Source organism: Notamacropus eugenii, chromosome 4 (assembly GCF_028372415.1).
Source record: "Notamacropus eugenii isolate mMacEug1 chromosome 4, mMacEug1.pri_v2, whole genome shotgun sequence".
Classification (NCBI taxonomy): domain Eukaryota; kingdom Metazoa; phylum Chordata; class Mammalia; order Diprotodontia; family Macropodidae; genus Notamacropus; species Notamacropus eugenii.
The window spans coordinates 81,356,893-81,370,961 of record NC_092875.1 but is presented as its reverse complement, the minus strand read 5'-3'; the positions used below and the strand labels follow the sequence as shown (position 1 = coordinate 81,370,961).

The following is a 14,069-nucleotide window of genomic DNA, read 5'->3' as shown; positions in this document are numbered from 1 at the left end:
TATCAGACTAAAACAGACAGAAGTGGTACTCACCAGGGTCCACAGCCACATTTGTCCCAGAAGCAAACATCATCCTGCCTGTATCACCTCCATCCCCACCCTTCTTATGCAAAGATAATCTCCAAGAGTAAGGTCCTTAATCTGGAGAGAAATATGACAGCTGGTGTCCTCCCTGACAGAGGTGATGCGGCCCTCTTGATTCTGACAATGTGGTATCCAGGCTGGTCAGCCACAATGGGGCATGTCCAGGGGACCAAAGGTACTAGCTTAGTCTTCCTGCATTAAACTGAAAGCCAGATGCTTGGCACTTGAGGTTCATTGTTCTTCCAGCCAGGTGTGGGCCTCTCCTGACTCTTTCAGCAGTATCTCATCTCTTGTATAGGAAAAGGGTGATGGGGGCAGAGTAAGGAGGAACAATTATCTATCCCTCCTCCTAGGAGTGTACATCTTGTGTCCTTCTGTCTCCTAAATATCATTCTGCCCTAAACCGTTCTCCACTCCTCCTGGACTTTAGATACCAAAGTCAGGGAACATTTTTCTTTAGATATATCTTAGGGAAAGAAATGGAAAATATGAGTCCCACAGCTACAGGAGAGGGAAAGCATGGTCATTGACAAGGTTCAGGAGTTCCCAGGAATTAGGTCTTTTTGTGAAGTTGATGGGATGGGGAGGTGGTGGAGAGGAAGAAGAGGGGAAAGGGAGGGGAAGCTCCCTGGGTCCAACAGTTTCTCAGAGTTGAGGAATTTCTTGGGATTGGAAGGTTAAGTTTCTAGGATCAGAAAAGGGCAAAATCAATATTTTTGGGTTCATAGGTTTGGGATTCAAAGATTTGAAGACTCACTAGTGCTAGGGATTCTTGGAGTCAGGAGTGGAATATCCTAGCATTAAAAGATTGGGCTGGCTATGAGCTGTACACCACATAACCACCACAGGCTTGGGTAGGGGATGACTGGGGTCATCAGCCCAGTCCAAGATTCATCTCATAATCCTATAGGTTTTGGGAAGTCCAGTGGAATAGGATCACTGCCCATCTTCTCCCACCCAGTTGGGAATATGGAAACTTACGTGGCAGCACAGTCACTTCTGTTCCAGAACCAAAAATTTTCCATTGAGCTCTCTGTGCCACAAGAAAGAACCTAAATTTTCATCCTGGGGAAGGGGAGGGGAAACAGGAGGAGGCAGGAGGTGTGTTGAAAGATAACAGCAGGATCTAGCAAGAAAGTGGCAGAGACATCTGTTTTCAGGCTCATGAGAAACCACCTACTTCATGAAGCCTCGATAAAATGGGGAACTTTAAAAGGTAACATGACATCATAGTATAGCCTTAGGGTCAGGAGACCTAGGTTTAACTCTGACTCCAGCATGAACTTACTGTATGACCATGGGCAAGTCATTTAACTCTTCAATGTTCCAGTAAACCTTCTAAGACTAAGTTTCAGAGAAGTTTTTGCTCTGCATTGCTGAAGAGAATTTCCTTACTGAGAGCTCTCTATGTCAACAAAACGTAGGAATGGTTAAAAAATGTGCTGGGCCACATATTGGGTTCTAGCTGAGGGCAGGTCAAAGCAGACTCAGAGATCCTTCCAGGGTCCCTTCCTTGATAGGATCCCAGGAAGGCCAGACCCTTGGGGATGTCTAGTCTTTGCTAAACTTAAGAATAACTATTGAGATGATTCCTGAAGTGACTACACACTTTTCCTTTCCCAGTCTCACTATGAAAAAATGAGTTAAACAATGGATGGAAAACACCCAGAAAGGAAAATGCTGATTACAAGAAGCCAGCACAGCTTCTTCTAGAACAGGTCATGACATGTTGACCTCAGGGACTTTTTTATTGACACTGTCACTAAATTGGTAGATGAGGGGGATGCTGTAAATACAGTTTACCTTCATCTTAACAAAGCTTGTAGAAAAATTATACTTTGGAGAAGATAGAGATGTAGACTAGATGATAAAAGAATTGGATGGATTAAGAGTTAGCTGGTTGGTTGGACTCACAGGAGTTATTAACAGTTCAAAAATCAATGTGTCAGTAGGTCTCCAGTGGGGGGTCCCAGGGATCTGTGCCTCTTAATGCTATTTAATATTTTCACTAATTATTTGTGTAATGGGAAACTGGAACATTGACAAGTGCATTGGTGCAATCCATTGAAGGAAATCCCCATGTGGAGAAAACTAAGGAGCTTGGCTCCAGAAAATACCTTGGAAATAATATGGAGCATGCATCGGCATTCTATAACTGCTTCTTGACTACTAACCATGTGTCTAGGAGGAGTCTTTGTCCATTGGTTGTATAGACAGAACTAGGGGCATTGTCAAAAAGGCTGTCTGTCACCCTTGGCCTAGTGTCATTGCCTCGTTCTCTTCAACTGCTCTCTTGAAAGATTTCATTGACCTGGATCATAGCGTCTGGTGAGAGACAGAGGTGTAAGGAGAGTGTTTTTGAGAAGCTGTCCCTTTTGTGGCCATGTGGACTTCACCTCTGTCCTTGGCCTCTGTAATGAATGTCCTTTTTCTATTTGGGGTTGAGGAATAGAATTTCCTATAATATGAGTTTCAAAAGGTCCAGAGAACTCTCCAGCACAATGGTGTTCCAAAGTCTGGATTTTGCAGTCATGGACTGAGGTGCAAGGAGTGTTCTTTGGGAGCTACCTTCTTGGATCAAGCCAGTAATGATTGACACAAGGATTCATCTGTCATCCAGACTGCAGGAACTTGATGAGATCCATATTACGTAGGAATTAAACAAATAGTTTACTCCTGAGGTGTTGAGAGGAAATGTTCATATGTTTGTTCTTGCTGTGTCTTCACTGAAAATATGCCTTAATAAGAGCTCATTGATGTTAAGTGTTAAATGGAACTGGATGCTCATTATTGGTACCAGACTTGACAGGGAGTCCTAGGGAGGAATGGAGTTGGAAACAACAACAGCAAAGGTCATTTACTGCTGAAGACTTGTGCATCACATGAAGTTCTCATCACCAACACCATCTCCCGTTTACCTAAGGGCAAGAAAACTTCATGGATTAGTATCTAACCGTAGAATGGAGGGAGATAGGACTAGTAGGGCCTCAAGCCAATGGCAGTAGACACACACACAGACAGACACACACACACACACACACACACACACCAGCAGCAGCAGCAGCACCACCACCACCACCACCACCACTACACCTCACCAGACAAAAAATACTTCCAGTGCCTGGAACTCAGAGCAGGAGATGTATATAGACTGCTGGGTTCTCAGGGAGTGAGGAAGAGCACGTATGTTACATTTGAATATTAGCAGATGACAAGAAGTTGGAAATAACAGCTAGTACAGTACATAATAGAGTTAGAATCCAATAAGATTCTGATAGGCTAAAGAACTGAGCTGAAATTAATAAGATAAAATTTTGTAGGGATCAATGTAAAATATTATGCTTAGGGACAAAAAAGTTAACTTCACAAGTAAGAGAAAGGAGAGAGACTGTTGGACAAAAGCTTATCTGAAAAAGATCAGGGAGTTTGAGAGGACTGCAGGCTCAACAGGAGTCAGCTGTGATAGAGCAGCCAAAAAAAGCTAATGTAATTTTGATCAGCATCAAGTGGGTCAGGAATTCCAAGAATAAGAAGGTGATAGTCCTTCTGAACTCTACCCGGCAGACTTTGTCTAGATTTTTGTGTTCATTTGGGCACTCCAATTTAAAATAGACATTGATAACATGGAGAATATCCAGAGGAGGACACCCAGCATGGTGAAGAAACTTGAGCTCCTACTTCTATGAAGAATGGCTACAGTAACTGGGAATGCTTAATGTGGAAGAAGAGAAGACTCAGGGGAGGACATGATAACTTTGTTCAACTATGTGAAAAACTTTCATGTGTAAGAGGAATCAGAATGATTTTGTGTAGAAGGTAGAAGTAATGGGTGCAGATTTTAAGAGGCAAATTAGAATGATAAAAAGAAAAAAATTCATGGCAATAACAATAATAGCATTTATACGGCACTTCAGTTGCAGTGGTGTGCTTTATATCCATTATCTCATTTGATCCTCACAACAATAGAGGCAGATACTCTTCTCCCCATTGAGAAATGAGGATGAAGAAATTGAGGATGAAAGAGGTTAAGTGACCTGTCCAGGGTCATACAACTTAGAAGTTTCTGGGGCAGTCTTCCTTACTTCATCCTAACAATTAGATGCAAAAGTAGAATGGGCCCCACCAATGCAGACCAGGCCCCAGGAAACTAGGAGCAGGCCTCAAGGCAACTAAAGTCTTGGCAGTTTCCAGACCTCTCAACCCGCAGACAGTAAGGGGATCAGACAAACAATCAGAAGGAGATGTACTGGGATCCCTTTGCACCACCAGAGTCAAGACTGTTGAATTGCCTATACTTAGATCTGGCTTGCAGTCCTAGATCTTAGTCTTCCTGACTGCATCTGCTCCATCTTGTAGTTTCTCCCAAAAGTAACATGCATCACACAGATCAGTACCCCCAGTTAAAGAGAAGCTACTTTAATTTCATTAGGATTAACTGCAAACTCTTTTTGTAAAGCAATCAAGCCCTCCTCAAGGTGGCTCCAATCTAACTTTCTATCCTGATTATACATTACTCCTCTTCACTTTATGCTCCAATCAAACCCACTGACTTACTGTTCACCAAACATAACATTCCATCGTCTCCCTCTCCTTTTCCCCCTGTGATTTTACACTGAAGAGCTCCCATTTCTGGAATGCCCTCCCTCCTCACCATCACCTCTTGGAATCCCTAGTTCTTTTTTGTGCTTAACTCAAGAGATACCTCCTTCAAGTGGCCTTTCTTAATTCTCTCAGGTTTTATGACCCTACCCAATCACTTTTTTTTTTTTACATCCTGTATTAATCCAAGAACTCATTATATAAACCTAACAGAAGGTAAGTTCTTTTAGGTAGAAACTATGTTATGTTTTATGTTTATGCTTGCAGCACCTAGAACAGTTCCCAACATGTTTTATTGCTTTTGAGTTGTTTCAGTCATGTCTGACACTTTGCAGCTTTTTTGGGTTTTCTTGGCAAAGATACAGGAGTGGTTTGCCATTTCCTTTCCCAATTCATTTTACAGATGAGGAAACTGGGGCAAAGAGGGTTAAGTAACTTGTCTAGCATAACATAGCTATTAAGCATCTGAGGCCAGATTGGAACTCAAGAAGATTTCCTGACTCAAGTCCAGACACGCCATCAGCTGTGCCATCTTGTTAGTACATAAGAAACTTACTACAGATAGTTCTCACTTTATGCGTTGTTGAGGTTCAGCAGATCTCTACACAAAGCCACTTTTATGCAAGATGAAAACAGTAGGAAGAATATGGAGACAAGACCAGCCACCTATGTGACTGTCCAGAACCAAAAGGAAAAACACTTAGGGTCAGACACAGACAGGAGAGGACAGGCAGCACTCTGGGACTGGGAACAGAAACAGGATACTTGAGCATGAATGGATGGAAGAAAGACAAGAGGGGGCTGGACACAGGTTGGGTGGGCTGAGTAGAGCAAAGGTCCGCTCTCTTAGCACTGGAAGTCTTAAGTCAAACCCCCAGTCCCTGCAAAATGTCAGTCTCTCCAGGAGGGACTGCTTTCGCTGGAAGGGGTTTTTTGATGGATAGTTTGGGGAGGGGAGTGGGGAAAGGCTGAGCAGAGAGGCAGGAGCAGAGAGAACAAGCATGGTACTATGCAATAAAGCTAGCATAGGTGGAGTTGTCTTTTTTTTGAATGCTGATTTCTTTCAGAATTCTTTATGTGAAGTCAAATTTGAGTAATGTGAATTTAAGCAAAGCAAAAACTACCTACAAATGTTACTTGGTTGATTGATTGGGATTCATGTACCTTAGTGTACACTCCAGGACTCACAAAGGATTAGTGTCTCACCTTCTGTCTACCCCATGGGTGGTTCACTCAGGTTAGTAACCCCTTGAGCTCAGTCCTTTTATAGGTCAGAGCCTCCCTCCAAGACTCAGTCAATAAATGTCCCAATTCCTACCTCTTAGAGGGGTATAACCCTTTACCCCAGAGCTCACATTGCTTAATCATCTAATATTTCTACACCTCACTTTCTTTAGTTGCAAGGTGTAGGGTTTGAATTAGATGATCTCTAAAGCTTATCAGCTGTAAATCTAAGATCCTGAGGTCCTATCGGTCATCCTTCTAAGGCTGACATCCTCAGAGCTGCCTGTGATTCTTCATTCTCTCTCACTCCCTAAATCAGTCATTTGCTAAGTCTTACAGATTCTGCCTCCCTAGAACCTCTCATCCACCTCCTTCTCTCCAGTCACACATTTACTACCCTTGTTCAGGTATTCATCATCTCTTGACTCAACTATTGTAATAGCCTCCTAAGTGGATCCCTGACTCCCAGTCTTTCCGCTCTATATTCCATTCTCCACACAGCTGCCAGAGTAATCTTCCCAAATCACAGAGCTCACCATGTTACTTACCTGATTAAAAATCTCCTTTGCCTATAGGAAGAATTTAAGGAATTTTAGGTCTTCCATAATTTGACTCCTGTATACACTTTTAGCTTTATTTTATATTCTGTTTGCTTTCATAAATTCCACATTCCAACTATGCTACCAGTAATATTACCCTGTTGCATGGGATAGAATAACTTTTCCTTTTCTTTTTCTTTTCTTTTTCTTTATTTATTATCTTTAAAAAATTGTTTTAAACATATATAAAATGAGAAAAGAAAAAAAATTGCTTTGTATACAGCAGACCATAAGAGAGGATTCATTATAAAACAAAAAATTTCCATTTCAAGAATACCTACATAATAAATACTATATATTGTTTTCAAAGCTATCCATCTATTCTTTGCTTCCTTGTTGGCTTTCTCTTGTTCTCTGCTGTGCACTTTTTATTTTATTTTTCCCTCCTTCCCCCAACCTCCCTAAAGAAGACTGCAATTAAGCATAGCAATATGTGTGTATACATATATGTGCGTGTGCATATGTGTATATATATACATGCATATATATAAATGCACAGATATCTATAAACACAGATATATACACACATACAAGCTCATGCACATATATGTAAAACTTTACCATGCTTATTTCCTCCTATTATCTGTTTCTCTGAAGGTGGATAGCATCTTCCTTTATAATTCCAAGTCTTTCCAATTTTTTCTAAATCAACCAGATCATCATTTCCTACACCCACAGCAATATTTCAACCCAATCACATCCAGAGAGATTGCCTATGAAAGTTTATTTTTCTGAATTTTCTGCATTCCTTCTATTCTTGGCTATATAGGTTTTATTTGTACAAGAAAATTTTAATTTAAAATGATCAAAATTATCCTTTTTATTCTTTAAAAATACTTTCATCTTACAGATTATGTCTGATACTACTGCATCTACTCCCTTTACATCCTTTTCCCGGGTTTCTTCCAAGTTCCTGATATTTTGTTCTTGAAAATGAAATTTGTAATTTTTTTCTAACTCAGTAAAATGCATTTTAAAATAATTTAATTAGTATAATATTGAATAAATAGATTTATTAGGTAAAATTGTCATTTTAAAAATTATCTCAGGTTTACTTGCCTATGAACAATAAATATTACCTCAATTATTTATAACTGAGTTGATTTGTGCAAAAATGTTTCATATTCATGCTCATATAGTTCCTGTGCCTGTTTTAGCAGTTATACCTTCAGGTATTTTATGCTGTCTAGATGTTTTAAATGATCTAAAACAATATTGGAAAATACTGTTGACATATAGTATAGTTTCTCTGTTTTTCATTTTTGATTAAATCTATTTTAACTTTAAATTTGTCTGAGATAATGATAACTATCCATGCATTTTTTACATACTAAGTTTTACTCCTGCTCCTAATTTTATCTTTACATGTATATCTCATTTTTATAATGTTTCCTGAAAACATCGAATTCAAACTTTTTAATGTTATCCATTTCTGTTTTATGGGTAAATTCATCCCATTTAAATTCTAAGTTACAATTACTTAACGTGTATTTTCCTCCTTCCTATTTTTTCTCACTATCCTTCTCACCCTATTTACTCTATCTCTCCTCATTCCCCTGCTTTATTTCAACTTACTACCTTGCCTTCCTATTCCTTAACCAACCCATCCCTCTAAGAATTCCTCCCTTATCCTCTCCCCCAAACCTCCCTCCTTGCCCTCTTATTTCTTTCTGAATTTAGAAGATATTTATATCCTCCTAGATGTGTGTGTGTTTGTGTGTGTGTGTTGTTTCCTCTTTAATCCATTCTCAATGAGACCAAGCTTCCAACACTTCCTGCCCTTCCCCCCACTAGCTTCTTCTTTATATTTTTTTCACTTTATACCTCATTTGTGTGAGATAATTACTCCTTTCTATATCCTCCTATAGTTTTATGTTTTTAGATTCAACCCATCCTACTCAACTCAGCCCATCCCTTTCTTTCAAACTACCCAAATAATGATGACAATCATAAGAGTGCTGCTAATATTTTAACATATATGAAGTAAATAATTTGATCTTAATAAGTCCCTTCTATTTGGAATTTAATATTTACCTTCCATTTCTCCTGGATGTTATATGTCAAATTTTTCCTTAATTTCTAGGGGTTTTGCCACAAAACCCTGAAAGTTTTTGGGTTCATTAAATGTCCCTTTTTTTCATTCAAGATCATACTTAACTTCCCTAGGTAAGCTCCTCTTGGTCATAACCCTAGCACTTTTGCCCTATGAAATATATTGTTCCAAGACCTATGGTCCTTCAACATTGTAGCTGTTAGCCCTTGTACAATACATATTGTAGCTCCATGACGTTTAAATTATTTTTCTTTTTCTTATTGCTTTCAGTATGTTCTCCTTAACTTGGGAGCTTTGAAACTTAGCCTTGATATTCCTGTAAGTTTTCCTCCTGGCATCTCTTTCAGGGGGTGATTGGTGAATTTTTTTCTATTTCTTCTTTGCCTTCTTCTTCTAGGACTTTGGGGCAATTTTCCTCATAATTGATTGTTATAGGGTTTCAAGATTCATTTTTATTGTAATCTTCAGGTAGTTCAGCTATTCTTATTTCTCCTCAATCTGTTGTTTTTCTGATGAGATGTTTCATTTTCTCTTCTACTTTTTCATTCTTTTGATTGTGTTTTATCATTTCTTGATATTTTAGAATGTCATTAGTAAGTATTGTCTGTAATAGAGATAAATGAAAAGCCTGCCCCATTATTATACAATATTGTACTAGAAATGCTAGCTTTAGCAATCAAACAAAAAAAAAAGAAAGAAGAATTGGCCATAAGGAAATAAAACTATCATTTACTTTTCAGATGATAAGATGGTATATTTAAAGAATATTAGAGAATAAACTAAAAAAAACTAGGCAAAAATAACTAACAACATTAAACAAAATTGTAGGATATAAAAGAAACACACCTGAAACATAAACATTTCTGTCTTTTACCAACAAAGTCCAGCAGCAAGAGACAGAAAAAATTCCATTTAAAATGACTGTAAACAGTATAAAATACTTGGAAATATACTTGTCAAGGCACACAGAAGAACTATAAGAACACAGTTACAAAACATTTTTCACACAAAGATCTAAAGAAATGGAGAGATTTTAATTGCTTATGGACAGACTGAGCCAACATAAAAAAAAATGATAACATTACCTAAATTAATTGACCTATTCACTGTCATACCAATCAAATAACCAAAGAATTATTTTATAGAGCTAGAAAAAAATCTTAACAAACTTCATCTAGAAGAACAAAAAAAGATCAAGAAAACCAAGGGAATCAATTTAAGAAAAGGTGAAAAAGAACATGGCCTAGCACTATCATATTTCCAATTCCATTACAAAGTAGTAATTATCAAGACAGTCTGCTGCTAGATAAGAAGTAAAGTGGTAGATCAGTGGACTAGTTTAGGTGCAAAATATATAGAAGTAAATGACCACAGTAGCATAGATCACTATCTTACATTTGGACATAAAAAAATAAGTTAAAAATGGGGATATGCTTTACACATAAAGCATAACATCATAATTAAATTAAAGGAGAACAGAAAAAATTAACTTTCAGATACAAACAAAAATAGAAGATCATAGAAGGTAAAAATGAATAATTTTGGTTATATTAAATTCAAGAGGTTTTGCACAAACAAAACCAATGCTGCTAAAATTAGAAGAAAAACAGGAAACTGGGGTGAGGGAGGCTATTTTTCAGCAAGTTTCCCTGATAAAGACTTCATTTCTAATTTATATAGGGAATTGAGCCACATTAGCTAAAAACAATAAGAACTGATGTAAATTGATACACAATTAAAGGATATGAATAGTTTTCCAAGAAAGCTATCAATAGTCATATGAAGAAAATGCTTTAAACCACTAACAATTAGTGAAATGCACATTAATGCAACCCAATTATTTTGAAGATCAATTTAGAACTATGCCCAAAGGCTGAATCATAGTATATGATTATAATGTAATATTGAATGTAATGTAATTGTGCTGTAAGAAATAATGAAAGGGATAGTTTGAGAAAAACCCAGGTAAATTTATATGAGCTGATACTAAGTAAAGTAAGAAGAAGCAAGAGAACATTATACAAAGTAACAGCAATTTTGTAATGGTGATCAACTATGAATGATTTACTCTGATTAATACAAGGATTCACAAAAATCCTAAAGGACTGAAGATGCTATCCACCTTCAGAGACAGATCTGATGAACTCTGAGCATATATTGGAGCATATTTTTCTCACTTTATTATTCTCGCATTTTTTTGCAACATGGCTAATGTGGAAATGTTTTGCATAACTTTATATGTATAATGGATGTCAAATTTCTTACCTGCTCAATGAATGGGATTGGGGTAGAAGGAGGGAAAAGAATTTGGAATTGAAAATAAAAAATAAAAATAAAGGCAATACATTAAAATTATATTTTGTTTCCATCAACAATAATTTGTCTTCTCATCCTCCCTGCCAATCCCCCCCAAACTAAAAACAAAACTCATTACAAATATATATCGCGAATCAAAACAAGTGTCCACTTTGGTCATGGACAAAGCAATTTGTCTCCTTTTGTGCTGAGTCCTTCACCTCTTTTTCAGGAGGTGGATAGCATATTTAATCATTAATTTTCTAGAATCATAGTTGATCATTTTGCTCAGTTCCTAATTCTTTCAAAACTATTTTCCTTTACCATATATTACTTGAATAAATTGTTCATATAAAGTCTTCCCATACTTCTCATTTCTTATAGCACAATAATGTCTTCTTACAATTACATATCACAATTTGTCCAGCCATTCTCCAGTTTAGGGTAACCCCTCAGATTCGCACTCTGGTATGTGGAAAAGAGCTGCCAAAATTGTTGTGCTCTCTTAGTTAGAGTTTGTTTCACTTAGGACTAATCCATCCCTTAATCTATATATTCTTCCTTCCTCTGATCAGTTCACATGAGAGTGAAGTTTAAGTGTTAGCTGCTCTCCCTAATCCCTCTCTTTGTTTGTACAGAAGTCCACTTCTAAATTCTGATTATATGACCTAATTTTCCCTAACTTTCCTTTCCCTTCCACCATAGTGTATTCCTATATTTCCATTCTTCTTTTAAAATCATCAACACATAAACCATTCCCAGGCCTTGTCTAGTTAAACTTCTTCCTATCTTCCTAAATTTCTTCCATAATTCCAGATGATGATAGAATTCAGAGGGGACATATGTATCAGTTCTCCCCCTATTAGAATGTAAGCAGTTTAATCCTCATTTAGTCCTCTATCATTATCCTTTCTTGTTTACCTCATTATTATTCCTGTTGAGGGTTTGTTTTAATTTTGAACTTCAAGTTTTCTTCATGTCTCTGGTGTTTTCATCAGAAATACTTGGAAACAATCTGTTTCATTAATGGTCTTTTTCTCCCCCTGAAGCATGTTACTAATTTTTGCTGGTAAAATATTCTTACTTATAAGCTTACATTCTTTTCCTTTTGGAATATTATATTCCAAGTTCCCTATTCCTTTGCACGAGTGGTTATCAAATCATATATGAGCCTGACTATGGCTCCTTGGAACCTGAATTCTTTCTGGATATTTGCAATGCATTCTTTGACCTGGAAACTGAATTCTGGTTATGATGTTGTTAAGAATTGTTATTTGGGGGTTTCCTTCAGGAAGTGAATAGTGATTCTATCTCCACTTTGTCCTCTGGTTGTAGAAAATTTGAGCTATTTTCTCTAAAGATTTTTTTGGTCTAGGCTTTTTTATTTGGTTATGGAATTCAGATGGTTCAAGGACTCTCAACGTTTTTCTCTTCAATCTGTTTTTCAGTTCAGTTGCTTTTGCTATACGATATCTTACATTTTCTTCTTTTTTTGTCTTTTGATTTTGTTTTAATATTTGTTGTTACCTCATGAAATCATTGGCTTCTATTTGGTCCATTCTAATTTTCAGTGATTTTGTTGCTTGGCCAAGATTTTTTTTACCTCCTGTGTCAAGTTATTAATTCTTTTTCCAATCCTTTCTTCCACAGAGCTCATTTCATTTCCAGTTTTTTTCCCCTCTAGCACTCTCATTTCATTCAAAATACTTAAAATACTATATAAATGATAACCTTCATTATTAGCTCTGCATTAGCTGATGTCTAGTGACTCCTCAAGAGAAGGAATAGAAAGGAATTCAATGTTCAGTATAAATCATCTAAGGAACAATATGTATTTTGAATATGCAAAATAAATGTTTGACACACCTATAATTGCTTTTATACTCTCCTGGGAAGTTAAAATTTCAGCATCAGAACATGATGCATTTCATAGGACTACTGAATAGGTACCTCACCTGACTTCAAGGAAGTCTCCTTCAGGATAGATGACCTACCTGGCAGTCCAGGTTTGTATTCATCCTCTTCTTTGCAGGTGTCTTTTCTGGTCCAGAAATTCTGTCTTCTACCAGTCTCTGACCAAGGGATCCAGAATCTCCAATTTCACAAACACATGAGCTTCGCTCCAGATTTTGATGAATCTGTCTCAGGATCACTGTTCAACATCACCTATGATTAGATCAAAAACACAAACAAGCCATAAAACAAAAGAGGTGGCCAGAGACCCTGGCTCAACTTCACTTAGAATACCCCCGTTCTTGTTGTCAGCATTCTCCTTCAATTCAGGGATAGACTTGAACAGTGTTAACAGAATCTTCAGACTGTAGACAGAAAGAGAAGATAGAATTGAAAAGGGATGATCCCCCTTTTAAAGATCCACTGGGTTGGCAGTATTTCTGCTGAGTGACTAATAAAGGATTACTTTGGCATATTCAAAATACCTATTATCTTTCAGAACTGAAACACACATGGCTGGCAAGAATCAGTCAGGGGCTTTAACATCCCCAAAGTGTCTATATAAGCGCATGTCAAAAAGAGGCAAGGCAGCTGTAGACATACACTTTTATAACTATATCTGTCAAAGGAACCACTATCCTTCCTGTTACCTAAGTTTACATCTTAGAATCATCTTCAATACCTTATTCTACTGCCCTACACTAATTGATAACCAATCAGCTACCAATCAAGTCTTGTCAAGTCTATCTCTGCCACATCTCTAGCATCCACCTACTCTAGCATCCCTCTACTCACATGGCCTTCACCCAAGTTCAGGCTTCCATTACTTCTTACCTAGACTATTGCACTGGCCTCTTAAATGGTCTCCCTGCTTCATCTCTCCCCTCTCCAATGCATCCTCCATACAGCTGCCAAAGTGATTTCTTAAAATGTAGATCTGATCATGTCACTCCCCTACTTACAGAAAATAAATTTCTGTGGCTCCTTATTGTGTGTGGATCAAACTACTGTATTTAGTGTTTAAAGTCTTCACAATCTGGCTCCAACCTCCCTTTCTCGTTTATTATACACAATTCCCCTTCACATACTCTGCAGTTCAGCCAAATGAACATTACACAGAACATTCTACCTCACATCTTCATTTGTTTATACACAATATCTTCCATGTCTTCAAAGACACAGAGTCCATTCTCCATTAGACTATGACCTCCTTAAAAGCAGGTGGTTTTTGCTGTTGTTTTTATTCCTAACGCTTAGCACAA

General features: G+C 37.4%; 1 long non-coding RNA gene across 2 annotated transcripts in view; it reads right to left on the bottom strand.

The window, feature by feature from the left end:
* The window catches only part of LOC140500188 (uncharacterized), a 62,252-nt gene extending 48,839 nt beyond the window's left edge, over positions 1-13,413 (bottom strand). The window contains exons 1-2 of one of the 2 annotated variants that reach the window (XR_011965630.1): positions 13,293-13,413; positions 12,849-13,020 (exon numbers count right to left, since the gene is read on the bottom strand). This is a non-coding gene — a long non-coding RNA (uncharacterized lncRNA). The remainder of the gene's footprint in view (positions 1-12,848; positions 13,021-13,292) is intronic. The other variant, XR_011965629.1, reaches the window with a different exon arrangement.
* Between the last annotated feature and the right edge of the window lie 656 nt (positions 13,414-14,069).